General features: G+C 45.8%; 1 long non-coding RNA gene across 1 annotated transcript; it reads left to right on the top strand.

Annotated features, from left to right (window-relative positions):
• Window positions 1-7392: 7392 nt before the first annotated feature.
• On the top strand, window positions 7393-9884 carry LOC117619565. Its single transcript, XR_004584585.1, has 3 exons — window positions 7393-7588; window positions 8486-8549; window positions 9653-9884. It is a non-coding gene; the product is annotated as an uncharacterized LOC117619565 (long non-coding RNA).
• The last annotated feature ends 286 nt before the right edge of the window (window positions 9885-10170 follow it).

Here is a 10170-nt window from a genome sequence, read left to right as displayed (position 1 = left end):
TTAGTAATCATCTGAATATTTTCGGACCAGAAGGCAGACTCCTAGAGTTAGCTTAGATGGGGTACTTTTTTACTGTCATCATAAATTAGAATATCAGTAGTGCAATGCAGGTTGTGAGGTCGGAAGATGACCTCCGCTTGTTTGCAGGTTGTGAGGTCGGTGGCCGCCCATGGTGACAAGCGCCACTTTCTTAACCTGTGCTTGTTTCATATTGGAATGCAAGAATTTTTTGGAATTGTGCAATGCTAGCTATTTTTGTTGCGGACCATGCCCTCTTGGCTCCTGCCTACTTGTCCTCATTGTACCGATATTATCCTCAACCTCACCAAGTAAGTCTCAGGGACGTCGGGTGGAGCTGTTCTCTAGGCCGAATGCTTATGCCAGGAATTTTGGTCTGGTAACCGTTGGATTAAATTTAAAACATTGACTCGTTTTGATGACCAGACTAACATGCCTTTCAAAAGTTGACATTTGTTAGTGCGAAACCTCTGGATACTTTACCAAAGCCCATCCTTGAGCTCGAACATTTTAGTTGATTTCTGCAAGCTTGAACTCTCAATCTTTGGCAAGTACTTGGAGGTCCCTTTAATTCATAGCAGAATCACAAAGGCCACCTATAGAAGTGTGGTGGACAAAGTGCAGCAAAAGCTTACTGCATGGAAAGGTAAGTTGCTAGGTTTGCCTGGCAGAGCTATGCTAATCCAATCTATGGCTGCTACTATCCCATTGTATACTATGCAAACCGTTAAGATGCCTGTAAGTACCTGTGATGAGTTGGATAAAAGTAATAGGAACTTTTTGTGGGGCAGCAATGGTGACAACTCGAGAACCTACCTTGTCAATTAGGGTTCTGTCTGTATGAGTAAGAAGAAAGGTGGTCTTGGCCTAAAGCATATGGCTCTTATGAACCAATCTATGTTGGCCAAGGTTGGATGGAGACTATTGCAACAAAAAGATAACATTTGGTCTGATGCTTTGACTAAAAAATACGTACAGGGGAATAGCTCGAGCATCATCAGGAATGGAAGGCCTATGTCTTCTTCCCCCTCCCCTGCATGGCGTGCTATTGAACATGGTGTTGACATCTTGAAAAATGGAGTGAAAATTAGAGTGGGCAACAAGTTACACACCCTCTTTTGGACTGATTATTGGTTTGGTGATGGCCCTCTGATTCAAAGTGTTGAGGGAGTGGATGAAGGTAAACTCCAGTTGAAAGTTGCTTACTACCTTGCTCATGGAACTTAGGATCTTCATAAGTTAAAGGAAGACTTACCCCTTGAGATGGTTGGCCATATCATTTGTGTCCCTGCTGGGTTATGTTGTAAACCTGACTCACCTATTTGGAAACATACTTCTAATGGTTCTTTTAGTGTCAATCTGCTTACAAAGCTAACTGTAGGGACTTTTCCAATATGGATGTTAGCTGGGCCTTTATCTGGACTTTAAAGGCTCTCCTTAAGATTAAATATTTTCTTTGGTTACTCCATCAAGATCGGTTATTAATTAATGAACAAAGAGTCAGGCGAAGGATGACTCTGCATGCAAATTGTGACATTTGTGGTGCCCCTGTGGAGAATGTGGATCATATTGTCAGGAATTGTTTAATGACTTCTCTTGTTTGGCGCCAATCCTCCTTGCCTGTAAGTCTGAACTTGTCGTAGGATGCCAACTTGATTACTTGGGCTGGAAAAAATTTACAAAACTACACCTTATTGGGTTATGGGGTTTGATTTTATCCTCAGTTTGTCTTCCCTCCCAATCCCAGTCACATAATTCTTTTGGCTGCTGCAAATTGGCAACATGCCAACACTGATCTTGCTCATAAACCCATCCACTCCCTAGCCACTCTATCCTAGCAGTACCTTGCTGTAGGAGTGACAAAATAATACTGATGGTTGCCGAAATGGAGAGACTGGTCGCATTGCTACTGGTGGTGTTCTTAGATCAAGCTCTGGGACGTGGGTTAAAGGGTTTGCTGCTAATATTGGTTATGGTCAAGTCTTAGATGTTGAGTTATGGGGTATCTACTATGGTCTCAATTCTGCTTGGGATATGGGCTGCAATGATGTTGTGCTAGAATCTGACTCAGCCGTTGTAGTGCATCTTCTCAACAAAGCTGTGGATGCCCTCCACCCTCTTGCTACCTTCTTATGAGGCTGCCAAGACTACATCAAAAAATGTCGGGGCTGCTCTATTTATCATGTCTATTGTGAATGCAACATGGTGGCTGATAGACTTGCTAACTTGGGCTCTTGCCTTGATTTGTACCTTTCAAGTGCCTCCCGACAGTATTAGGTCTTCTGTTGTTGATGACCTGCGTGGTCTTTGTAGGCCTCGGGCTATAGTTTAGTGTTTTCTTTTGGGCATGGCCCCAACTTTTCCCCCCCAAAAAAAAAAAATCAAATAGGAGCTTGAAATCCGTGAACAAAGGTGTAAGGTCCTGATGAAATTGTGTATTGTTGTGTTTTGAATTTATGTTTGCATTAATTTTTGAAGTTGGGTAGCTTATTACTTTTTTTTTGGGAACGACAAAAGACCCCTAAAGGTTTGGGGTCATTCTTAATATGGGCTTCGGGATATCAATTTCATCAAATTACACCCTAATGTTTTCAAACTTGTCCAATTTTATCATTTTGTTAAGTTGACCGTGTGGTCAATCGTTAATTGTTGACGTGTCCTACATCACCCATCCTCTCCCTCTATTTGACTTTGATGGATAAAACTATCTTACTGCCACAAGCACGAGCTTCCCAGCGTCCATCGAGACCTTATGTGCATTTGCGATAAGGTCACGTACCGGTTTTGACTTCAGTTTCGATGAAATTGAATTGGGTTTTCAAGGATTGGAGGGTTGCATTGAGTTGGGTTTCTTTAGAACCGGCTCAAGAATTAGGCTGGGATCAATGGGATTGAGTTGGGTTTCTTTATAATTGTCATGGAAATTCAATTCGGTTTGTTTGAAATTGGGTTTTGATTGCAGAGTGGGAGTGCGATAGGTCTCTTTGGATTGTTATTTTTGGAGTTGGACAAGTTTGGATTGGATGGAATTTTCGATGGAGAGGAAGTGTTCCTCGATGGGGTGGTCAGGTCGTGAGGGAATGGGGATGGGGTTGTGGGTTGCAAGTGGATCGTGGCTGGGACTGTGCGTTGTGGGTGGGGATGAGATGGTCAAGTTGTGGGTTGGTGGGGGGTATGGGGTGGCGGTGGGTATGGAGGTGGGTAGAGGTTAGTGTGGTGAATCCTCACCTCACAACTTGTAAACATTGCATAGCAACACAAGCATATATTCTCCCAAACATTCTTGAGTGTTCTTATTGTGTTCTTTAGTGTTCTTATTGTGTTCTTGCTCTTGCAAGTGTTCTTTGCTTGTTTCGATCTTATATTGTAGGAAGGAGGCTGACTTAGCTTGTTCGAGAGGCGATCAAGTCTAAGGCCGCACGGAAGGAAGACTCCGAAAAAGTCATCCCGTGACAGTTGGTATCAGAGCAAAAGCTCGAATCATTCAAAGAAGCATGTCGAAGAGCGGATCATCAGATGTGGAGACAGACCTGTCCAAGGTCAACATGGATCGTGGGGGCAAATCAAAGAGGGAACGATCTAGAGATGTGGTGGCCGTGATGGAGAAGCGGCTTTCTAAGATGGAGAATGCCGTGGTCGAGCTCGATCAGCGACTCGAAGAGGACGTCCTTACGAAGGGGGGCTTCGAAACTGTAGCGGATGAGCTTCAAGGCCAATTCCAGGGAGTCCTCAACTCCGCGCTAGACGACATCAAGCTAGATGTTCAAGCCAAGTTAGATCATTTCTTAGCGGAGCTTACTTCGCTTCGTGATGAGATGAAGGATGTGAAGGGAGATTGGGCTTTGTGCAAGGAAGTTGTCTTGAACAAGACCCGGACTCCGAAGGAACCCAAGTTGCTAGATTCTTTCAAGCCCAAATCCTATAATGGGAAGAGGGAGGCGAAGGAGCTAGACACTTTCTTGTGGAATATCGAAAGGTATTTCAAGTATCTAAAGCTCGAGGATGATGAGCCCAAGATCAATGCGGCAACGTTGTTTCTCACCGACAATGCTCTCATGTGGTGGCGTCGTCGATCTATGGAGATCGAACAAGGAACGTTTACACTTGAGACTTGGGAAGATTTTAAGAAGGATATTATGTTGCATTTCTATCCAGAGAATGCCAAGTATGAGGCAAAGGAGAAGCTAAGATGGCTGAAGCAAACTGGAAGCGTGAAGGACTACGTCGCCACGTTCACCAACCTGTTGTTCGAGGTGCCTAGCATGATAGATGAAGACAAGCTCATGTACTTCATGAGTGGCCTACAGAATTGGGCCAAGCTGGAGTTACAAAGGAGACACGTCCAAACTTTGTCAGAGGCAATTGCTGCAGCTGAGTCTCTTGTAGAGTTCAAGAGGAGTGATCAAGGCGACTCCAAGTTCAACGGAAAGAAAGGTGGCAATGGATCCGGTGGGGGAGACAACAAGCCAAAAGAGAGGTAGCAAGTCAGGAGACAAGTCTGACGGTCACAAGTCATCCTGGAAGAAGAATGACAAAGGTGACAAGGGGAAAGACAAGTCAAAGCTAGCTTGCTACTTCTGCGATGGACCGCACATGATGCGGGATTGTCCGAAAAAGAAAGCTCTGAATGCTATGAACCAAGAGAAGGGAGAGGAGGCCGAGAGGGAAGCAGGAATGGGGGCCATTCACCGCTTCAATGCCTTGCAGGCCAAAGGTGCTCAACCACAGGTTCAAGCTAAAGGAGTAATGTTCGTCGATGCCATGGTGAATGGCAAGACAACCCGTTGCCTGGTGGATACAGGTGCTTCGCACAACTTTATGTCCGTGCAGGAAGCAAAGAGACTTGGGTGTCGAGTCTCGAAGGAAGCAGGCAGTATGAAGACGGTGAATTCAACTGCCAAGCCCATTGATGGGGTAGCTCGTGGTGTGGAGCTACACATTGCCACTTGGAAGGGAGTAGCTGACTTCTCCGTGATCTCGATGGATGACTACGATGTCGTGCTAGGAATGGAGTTCATGGACAAGGTAAAAGCATTTCCCATTCCCTTTCACAATACTATGTGCATTACACAGGGTGGAACAATGCCATGCATGGTGCCAGTAGTGAGACAACAAAGCGGGACGAAGTTTTTGTCAGCCATGCAATTTTCCAAGTCTTGGAAGAAAGGCGAACCGACGTTCCTTGCAACTATGAAGATGAATGTAGTTGAGAAGGAAGTCCAACCAGTTCCGAAAGCGGTGGAGGCAATCCTTAAGGAGTTTGCAGATGTCATGCCCAAGGAGTTGCCCAAAACCTTACCACCTAGGAGAGAGGTGGATCATGCCATTGAGTTGGAACCGGGTGCCAAACCCCCTGCCAAAGCGCCGTACCGGATGGCACCTCCTGAGTTGGAGGAATTGAGGAAGCAGTTGAAGCAGTTGTTGGACGCTGGGTACATCCAACCGTCCAAGGCCCCTTATGGTGCCCCAGTTCTTTTCCAAAAGAAGAGGGAGGGAACACTGAGGTTGTGCATCGACTACAGGGCGCTAAACAAGGTGACCATCAAAAACAAGTATCCAATCCCTTTGATTGCAGATTTGTTTGATCAGGTGGGAGGAGCGAAGTACTTCACCAAGTTGGACTTGCGCTCAGGATACTATCAAGTGAGGATCGCACAGGGAGATGAATCAAAGACCGCATGTGTGACAAGATATGGGTCTTACGAGTTCCTTGTCATGCCGTTCGGCTTGACTAATGCCCCCGCAACATTTTGCACTCTTATGAACAAGGTATTCCATCCTTTCTTGGACAAGTTTGTTGTAGTTTACATCGATGATATTGTGGTGTACAGCAATTCTCTGGAGGAACACCTTGAGCATTTGCAGAAGGTCTTCCAAGTTCTAAGGGAGAACCAGCTCTATGTGAAGAGGGAGAAGTGCTCATTTGTCCAAGAAGAGGTCGAGTTCCTTGGTCACAAGATACGGGGAGGACAATTGCTCATGGAGGAGAGCAAGGTGCGAGCCATTCAAGAGTGGGAACCACCAATCAAGGTACCTGAGTTGCGGTCTTTCCTTGGATTGGTGAACTACTATCGCAGGTTCATCAAGGGATATTCAGCCATAGCCGCCCCCTTGACGGATTTGCTGAAGAAGAACAAGGCGTGGGAGTGGACACCCCGATGCCAACATGCCTTCAATGAGTTGAAGAGGGCTCTTATGGAGGAACCAGTGCTGAGACTTCCAGATCTTAGCAAACCTTTTGAGGTACACACTGATGCATCAGATTTTGCTATTGGTGGTGTACTCATGCAGGATGGACACCCATTGGCTTTCGAGAGTCGGAAGCTCAATGACACGGAGCGGAGGTATACCGTTCAAGAGAAGGAGATGACAGCCGTAGTGCACTGCTTGCGGACTTGGAGGCACTACTTACTTGGTTCTCAGTTCGTGGTCAAGACTGACAATGTTGCCACAAGCTACTTTCAGTCCCAACAGAAGTTGTCACCCAAGCAGGCTAGGTGGCAAGACTTCTTGGCAGAGTTCGACTACAAACTAGAGTACAAGCAAGGGAAGACAAATGTCGTTGCCGATGCCTTAAGCCGGAAGGCCGTACTAGCAGCTGTCACACAACCCCAGAGTTCTCTCATGCAGAGGATACGAGAGGGCTTGTTGCATGATCCCCAAGCCAAAAGTCTGTTGGAGCTTGTCAAAGATGGGAAGACAAGAAGATTTTGGCTCGATGATGGGATTCTCTATGCAACAGGGAAGAGGATCTATGTTCCAAGGTGGGACAATCTGAGGCGAGAGCTACTGAAGGAGTGTCATGACTCGAAGTGGGCAGGACATCCGGGCACTCATCGGACATTAGCCTTGATGAGTGAAGCTTACTATTGGCCACAGATGCGGGAAGATGTAGACTCGTTCGTGCGGACTTGCCTTGTATGCCAACAAGACAAGACATTGCAGAAGCAGCCGGGTGGGTTGCTAGAGCCACTTCTTGTTCCAACCAGACCATGGGAGAGTTTGTCCATGGACTTTATGTAACACCCCGATTCCACATTTAATTCCTATTTTAAATTATTTAAGTGAATTTACGAATTTACCCTTAGGGTAGGGGTAAATTGGTCATTTTCTTGCCCGGAAAGTGTTTGGGGCAGTGACTGGTATTTTTGGGTAGGTGGTACTGAGACGAATTCGTAGACACGCGGTAGGCTTGAATCGGAGTTGAAACGAAAAAGTTACGAGCAAAACATCATCAGTGGCAAAACCGTAAATATTTCGAAATTTGGGTTTAAAATATCTGACTTTTCTCTCTCTCTCTCTCTCTCTCTCTTCCTCGCGCGGTTGAACCCCCTCCCCGTTTTGAATTTTCGCCGGAACTTCAGACAGTGAGAACTTCGCCGTCCGACCACCGTTTGAGGCGCCGTTTCTTGCAAAAGCTTCATCTCTTCCTCCTCTACCCAGCCCACCCCTTTTCTCCGATCGAAAACCCGGCAAACGGCGGTGGCGACGACGTGAAAACCCGACTGAAACTACCGACGTCGCCGGCGACGTTTCCGGCCATCTCGAGCTGCGCCGTCGCTTGGAACAGGTAGCTCTCCTTCCCTTCTAGCTGTTTCCTAGGTTGTACGACGACCATGTCGACGGTGGTTGCCGGATCGAAGCCGTGAAGTTCCGGGTTAAAATCCGTGAGTTTCCGACGCCGATTCCGACCACTTGCCGTCCGAATTGGACCTTGGTGTAGTTGAATAAAGTGTTCCACTCGTCGAGTAGAATCTGTAGCCGGAAGGGTGAGCTCGGGTGTGGAGTTTTTCCGTTCCCGAAATTTCTCTACACACCCACGCGCTGCCGGCGCGTGTGGCGGCGCGTGGGCGAGGCTGGTGAGGCTGCAAATTAACCCGATGAGATCCTTAGGTTGTCACGAGCGCATAGGATTTCGCGGATCTCAATTCGGATGTCGTTTGACTATCGAACGGATTTTCGCATATTGTGCGTTATCCGGGTTCGATAGGTTCCGACCGTTAGATCCTTCCCGAATTAAAATATGTTGTTCTAGGTATTCCTAGGATCGTATAGGACTTCGCGGATTGTGAATCGGAACCCCGGATGTTCCGATTCAATAACTTAAAGTTTGTGTTTTATATTAACCGTCCGATCGTGCGATCATAAGCGATCTAACCGTCCGTTTCGGACCAAACTTGCGAGACGGGTATCTTAGACCTTGTGGAACCTTTAGGAACTTTCGGATTGTAAAATGGAGGTCGTGGGTCCCGTGGGTCCCGTGGGCCCGGTTGACCCGAATTGGGAAGTTTGACCGTCGGTTGACCGAGTGTCTCCCGAAGCTGTTCCATCGTCCAAATTGGGTAGTTGGACCTTAGAACGTCGCGTTCCTAATACACTTACTAGGAACCTGGGAAATTAGGATATTTAATTCAAAGTACTCGTTCGAAACGCTTCGTATTAATCTCGTGTACGTATTCTGAATTAGGTACTCCGACCACGCATACGCAGCAGGCGGGACCCTCTCAGGGTCAAGCAGCGTGGGACTACTTGTGAGTGGACTTTGTTTTCAAATCTTATGCATGGTTTTATTAATGAAAGATTTATGCATAATGTTTTAACGATTTATTGAATATATTATATTCATGGGTTGAATTTGAAGTCTGTATAGCGCTTTGGCATAGTTGGGTATTGAAAGTATATTTATATGGATTTTGAGAAATATTATGCATGATGTTTTAAATGGTATTTTTGGATATATTATTTATTCAGTTGTTGAAAGGGATATTTTTATGAGGCATTGAAAATATATTTTGGGTTTTAACATATTTGAGTATCTTGAGTATGAATATATGGATTTGAGGATTTCTATATATATTTGGTTATGTGCGAGGTACTTGGGTTGTTGAGATGAGATTGTGGAAAGTGGTGAGTATAGAATGTCAGTTTGGTGTGCTATAAGCACTACCCTATGTACCTCCCCTGATTTGGAACTTGGATACGGATACTTGAGATACTTGGAAGAATCGGAACCCGGGGCATCCTTGACGGGATGTTGCTGTAGACCCTTGATTGGGTAGTCTGCGCGCGTAGGACTGATCACAGACGTACGGGTTTTGAGGTTATCGACGGTACGTGCTGGCTGAGAGTTGGTCCCCCAGTTGGACGGCTCGTTCCCTAGTCACATGGTGGATTGAGGACTCATCATGAGGACTCTGCCAGGGTGACTAGTCAAACAATCCCCCGGTTGGATTGTTTCCCCGGTACAACTAGGTGATGGTCATATTTATATTATATACATATCTCTTATATTATATATTTATATCTACTCATTCATTCTTGTTTCTCGGTGTGGATACTTCCTTGCCGGTCGTGCCAATGGGTACGCTTTTGAGAGTTTGGTTGTGGGATTTTTAAGTTTTGGATGGTGGGTTTTATAAAGCGTTCTTTATGGATGTTGGAGTTGGCATCAAGTATTGATTTGTTTTTATATATATATATTATATATATATATATATATATACTTGAGTATGAAGGTTTTGAGATGCATGGAATTTCTTGCATGGTTTTCTAAACGGTGGGGTTATATTACGTTGGTTTACACTGAACTGAATTTATTTTTGTCCACTCACAATTTTCTGTTTTGCGCCCCCAGCCAGTAGTTGACTGAGCTCCGCAGCAGAGCCGGATCGTGCGCTTCCGAGCCTTGAGCCTTCGTAGGACTCTTTCTTCATGTTATTTCCTTTGAACTCTGTTTTGTTGAAATTGAAGTTCTTAGACATGCTCTGTTATCGCCCTGTTAGGGTTTGATTTGTGAGGCCTGAGGCCATTTCATTGTAAATTGTTTATTCGCTTTAAAACATGCTGCTGGTTGGGATTGTTTTGTATTTTGTTGCAGGTTGAAATCGGTTGGGTTTCTTAAATTTACAGGGGGGACTCTGCCAAAATTTTGGTAAAGAGTCTCGGTTTTTAGTAAGTGGGCCCGGCATCGGGGTGATGTCGGAACAAAGACGGGGTCCGCTCCGGTTTCAGGGAAATTTCGGGGCGGGTCCTGTCACTTTATTGTGAGTCTACCCAAGTCGGAAGGGTGTGGCTCAATTTTGGTGGTAGTCGACAGATTCACCAAGTATGCTACCTTCATCCCCGCACCGGCAGATTGCAATGCGCAGGAAG

Source organism: Prunus dulcis, chromosome 2 (assembly GCF_902201215.1).
Source record: "Prunus dulcis chromosome 2, ALMONDv2, whole genome shotgun sequence".
Lineage (NCBI taxonomy): Eukaryota > Viridiplantae > Streptophyta > Magnoliopsida > Rosales > Rosaceae > Prunus > Prunus dulcis.
The sequence above is the reverse complement of the archived record's forward strand: the minus strand, read 5'-3'. Positions and strand labels throughout refer to the sequence as shown.